This window comes from Schistocerca americana, chromosome 2 (assembly GCF_021461395.2).
Source record: "Schistocerca americana isolate TAMUIC-IGC-003095 chromosome 2, iqSchAmer2.1, whole genome shotgun sequence".
NCBI classification, from domain to species: Eukaryota; Metazoa; Arthropoda; class Insecta; order Orthoptera; family Acrididae; genus Schistocerca; species Schistocerca americana.
Genome location: NC_060120.1, coordinates 699,538,207 through 699,544,206, shown reverse-complemented (window position 1 = coordinate 699,544,206; position 6,000 = coordinate 699,538,207).

Genomic DNA, 6,000 nt, shown 5'->3' with positions numbered 1-6,000 from the left:
ATGTTCGTGAACCAGACCTGCATTTGGGAGAATGAGGGTTTGTATATTGTCCAGACTTCCTATCCTACTTTTCATTCATTTACATACATACATACTATTTTTGTAATTTCTCTGACATGTTCGATGTTGTTGTGCCAAATAGTCTAAGGGCGAATAAGTAACTAAAAAATGATAAAATAAACGAATGTACAAAAACATTGTTGGTAAGTGTAACATTAAAGTTTCCGTATTAGCGTAAAATGTAAGCAAACCATGTTTAATGAAGTTTGATGTTGGTCCAAGGAGAGTTTGGCCTCCTTGTGTTGGTCACATGCATAGCAGAGAGCACTGGCAGTGTGTTTAACTTATTGTGTAGATCAGTAGAGGTCCTTGGATAGCGACCAAAAAATTGGAATTGTGTGCGAAATTTAGAAGATAGAAAAGGGAAGAGAAAATTACTTTTATCTTGATCTTTAAAGGACTATAGTGCTCACTCTGTTAAGGATAGTGGAGACTACCCGAAAATCGTAAAACATCATCGACTGTTGCCAACATTGCACAAAAGGAGGTTAGAATAAAAGGAGCTGAACATTTTAATTTTTAGTCGAATTATTAACTGTAATAGTCAACAGTACAAATGGCACAAGATTATTCTGATAATTTCACTATCAGAATGTCAATTTTCGTAGTTTAAGCACTGACATAACGTTTAATAATCAGGGGAACATTACAATATTGTACAAAAATTATTGACTGAACTTAAGTTCAATTAAGCATTGCCACTAAAATTAAAAGCTTACACTTAATGTCAGGTAAATATTATCTTTGCCTCTTTCAGACATTTTCCCTCCCTTCCAAGAATGTATAGGTCATTCTATACACTGTCAGTTTCGTTTGATATTTTTAAGAAATCGGGAAAATATATTTCAGTCATGGTTTTAACTTACTGTTGCAATCACTAGTGCACATATATTCAGTTATGATGTCTGTAAAAAGGAGTTTTACGACAAATGGGCTATGCACATAGAAGAGCAATTTTTATTCAACAGAACAAAGGTTATTTTTTTATTCAACAAAAACAATACTCCAGTGCTTGGTGAAATTACCTTTTTTCACTTTCACAGATGAAACGAACTTGCAACTCATCAACCAGTGAATTTTATCAAAAATCTAGTTTACTGTCCTCCAAAGGTAATTGGATTACTTTATTTGCATTCACTTTTATTTATGTGAGAACAAGACTTTCGGAATTCTCATTGTATGAGTCATATTAGAGTGTAATATCAAGTAAACATTATTGTCTCACGTGAGCACTGAAGTTCATAAATAAAGTGATGATATGATTCTGAAATCAACTTACAATGCAGGCAATTCGGAGGAATCAATAATCAACAAACTAACCTTGACCCATTAACATTAATTTTAATGAAGTTAGCAGAGAATGAAGAATGGGAAAAACACAAAGCCAAGGAAAGGGAAGAATGGAGAAAACTTAGGGAATGAGAGAAGGAAGAGCAGAGGAAACAGAAAGATAAGAAAAGGGAAGAACGAGATCAGAAAATCTTGGATGATCTAGCATATATGAACCAAAAGTTAGATGACATCAATAAAAAATATGAAAATCTGCCTAATCTAGTAAGTCAACCAACTATGTCAGTAGATGAGATAACAATGAAAGAATCTAGTCTAAGTAAGACTATAGAGTCATTGACTGAAAGAATCGACGATATAGGGTTAACTGATCAGAACCAGATTGAGGAACACATAACGAACCAAGCTCAAAAGTGGGAAGAAAAAGTTTCTGATTGGTTGGAGGCAAAGAGTGGCGCAATAAATGAAAGAGTAGACTCTATAGTTTCAGAATCAGTGAATAAACTGTCCAGTGCTACACCATCAGACAATGTCGATGCCTGTAAAGAGGAATTTTGTAAGATTAAAGACAAAGCAATTTCAGAACTACCAAAGTGGCAGAAGGAAATTAATCAAAAATTAGACTCGTTGGCAGACTAAACATCCATTAGAAGTGAAAGAGGTGTTAGCTTTAAGAATAGAGAGAACAACATTAATGATTCAGTGGGGGCTTGTGAATCAGCTGAAGGGGAAAGTAATAGACACTATGTAGAAAATGATTCGATACATATTTGTCCAGCATTACCTGTTCTAAAAATAGAAAAAAGTATTATTAAGAACCAACAGTTTCAAATGTACTCTTCAGAAAAAGATTTACCATACCCAGTAGTCTTTATTAAAAACTTTAGGAATATATTTCCAAGAACATGGAACGAAAGGCACAAAATTCAGATTGTGATTTCTCACATTGTAGGAAAGACAGCTTTGTGGGCAAATGACACTGCTGTTTTCTGTGGTTCTTGTCAGGAGTTTGAGTATAAATTCATTAATAAATTTAGGTCGTTTAACAAACGAGACAAATTATGTAAAGAAGTTAGTAATCCAGAGCATTATGATCCTAAAAAGACTACTTTAAGAAAATACTTTGGGAAACTGTTAATAAAACTAGATACTGGGATGAATCCATTGCACCTAGAGAGTTCATTCGTATTTTAAAACCTAAATTACCCCCTTGGTATTAGAGATAAGTTAATTTATATACCAGAGAGTGATTTGGAATACTTTCTGTCTGTAATAGATTCTATTGATCTTATACAGGAAGATATAAATCAGTTTAGTAAAAAAGGGAACGGGAATGGTTCGAAAGGGAATCAGTATGGAAATGGGTATTATATTAATGGGAATGCCTATCATTGATTTAACGGTAACAACGCGAAAAGAATTGGAAATGGGAACGTTTATGGTAATGGGAATGGTAATAATAGTTATACCACCAAGCCAAATAATCCTGAAAACTTTGTTAATAGCATGAGAAACGATAATGGTCAATATCAACCTAATTATGTACCACATAACAATAATAGTAGTCATGAAAGAAAATATAATAATAACCACATGGATCTAATAATAATTCTCAAAGTAATTGGCAATCCCAAAGTAACAAAAGAAATAACACAAATAATTGGCAGAATAATAGCCAGAGTGCTTGGCAGCCTTCTGCTGCAGTTATTAATAATGAACAGTATCCTCAGATGTCCAACACCATTAATAGTCAGTGTGATTCAATCAGGTATGACCAACTTATCATATCAAAGGCGTGGTCAGGACAAAATCATTATATTAGGATAATAGATGTTACCAATGAACCACCTAATGGGACTAAGAATTCAGAAAACTTATAACGACCAAGCTTAGCCTTCTGAGGCTGGGCGCACAACAGGAGAGAGACAATTCACAAAACCTGTTGCTATGCTAAGATATAATGACGGCAAAAATATTGAAGACGAATTAGGTAAAGAGAATGTTGAGGATAAATCTGATAATAACATAATCCAAGATGTAGTTAAAGCTCATATATATGATATACCTGTTCACATTACTGTTGATGCCAGTGCTACTATATCTTTGCTAGATTATGAACTATATAAGCAATTGAATACGCTAAGAAAGATTCCAAAATTGCCTGTTCAGAAATATAATGTTACAGGCGCATTTCGAGGGCAGATTCAATTCACTAAGTTCCAGATCATGCTCAGCAATAAAGTCCAGAAGTATGACATACAGTGCAACTTCTTGGTCATGAATAAATTATCAGTACCATGTATGTGGGGATGGGAATTTTTATGTAAAAATGAAAGCTATGATAGACCTAGGTGTAGGTTCTATTACATTAGCTAATTGTGGTAATGTGATTACATTAAATCTGGTGAGCAGTGTGGATTGTCTTTTAAAGTATGGTAATGGTATAAATATAAGATATATTGTACCTAATATTGTAAATTGGTACAATGAAATGCATACTCAGTCCATAAATACAATGGACAAAGAGATTGGTGTACTTATGAAATGCATACTCAGTCCATAAATACAATGGGCATATAGATCAGTGAACTTATTCATGAAAAAATAGCTGAGTTTACTGATCTTATGGACACAACAGATTGAGTTAAGGCATTCATTACAGTGGTATATCAAGATTTCTTAAAGTAAACCAGGCACAATATGAGGCTGTGTCTGTTATCTGGAAATATATCCTCATAAAACTTTTTATACGTCATCATATTTGATACCTTGGTCTAAGAAAAAGGCCATATCTAAAAAACTTCCTAAGGTATTGGAACAGAATATTATGGAACCTTCAAATCACCACCTATAGGAGACCTTCGGTAGCTGTTAGCAAACCAGACGGCAGCATTAGACTCGTATTGGCTGCTCGAGATATAAATTAAAATTATTGTGCCTGTTACAACCCAACCAGAGAACTTAGAAGAGTTGTTAAAAAAATTTTATGGTACAAAACATTATACTTCCATAGACTTAGGACATGGTTCTGGCAAATAAATTTTGATAAGGAATCCAGAAAATATAGAGCTTTTATATTTTCTAGAAGAAGCTGCCAGTTTCTGGTAATGCCTTTTGGGCTAAATATGAGTGGTGGAGTGTTTATAGCAGCCTTGGATACAGTGCTAGGACCGGAGTTACTAGACAGAGTTATGTTATATGTAGATGATATTTTAGTCACTACAGAAACATGGGAAGAACATATCGAAGTCTTAGAAAAGGTATATAAGAAGTTCAATGATTATAGTGTAACAACAAATTTAAAAAGTCTAAGTTTGGTAAGAATCAAATTAAATTTTTGGGTCACATTATATCAACTATGGGAATCAAACCAGATGTGAAGAAACTGGACATATTGAGAAATATGCCATATCCAACAAACAAATAGCAATTAAAATCGTTTCTAGGTTTGGCCTCATTTTTTAGAAAATTCGTACCCAACCATCTATTGGATAACGATCATTTGTTAAATTTGATGTGGAAAAATACTCCTTGATACTGTCATTTATTTGAATAATTTCACTGACTATGTTGCAGCCACCTCTCTGACTTTCAGCATGTAATCTGACCAGAAAACTTAATAATGACGAATAGAAAGACTTGTGAATAAACAATTTACCACGACATCAAGCTACATTACATCTGCTATTACTGTTTCAAGAGATTTTAATGAAGTTTGTGATTCATCCCACGTGTTTAAATAAAAATAAATGCAACACGAGCCTGGAAAGCGAAGACATCGTCATGCGCCAACTTAATAAACTAAAATTTAGCACCCACGAAAGACTACAAGAAGGAGGAGGTACCACACCATGTAATTTTACGGTTTTGCTTCACAGCTGATACATACACATTGTCATATGCTCCACTAACATCAAGGAAGGCTACTGTTAGATATCCTTGTACTATAAATGTGTGTTTGATGTCCAGTGTTACAACATGAGATTTACCATGATTCATCTTCATTTCCATAAACCATATCATCTCTGTAGTAAGAGGGCATATTTTTCTAGCCACCATTCCAAGAGAGTGTTGATAATCCATTGAATCGTCTTACATATGCAAAATAACAAGGAAATCGATTGACAGAAAGAAGCCATATATGGATCCTTTTCCAGTTTCAGGACAGGAATAGCTAAAAGTGTGCTCCACCCCATAGGAAATGTAGCAGTACTCCACAATGCATCACAGATTTCGATAAGCAGTTTTTCAGCAGGTCTCAGTAATCTAAGGATCACTGAATATGTCAGGTGATCGATCACTGGTGGGGCATTATTCCTTTGCTTCAATGTTTGTTTGACCTCTGCTGTAGTGAATGATGTTTCCAATATTTGTGCTGGTTGTCTGTGAGTATTAAATAACTGAAATGTAGGCATCCTATAGTCGGTCATTGTGAGTGCAAGTCCGTCAATGAATTCCTCTCTACAATAGCTTAACAACGATGCTTATTTGATTTCTACTTCTTTGTTTGACTATAGACTGGATGTCAGACAAAGGAGTGTCTTTATTGATCTTCTGTGTGTAATCATGCCAACTATTTCTCTTTAGCTGCTAAAATGTGTGTTTCGCTTTAGTATGTCATTGTTTATACCTCATGAATGTGAGGTTAGA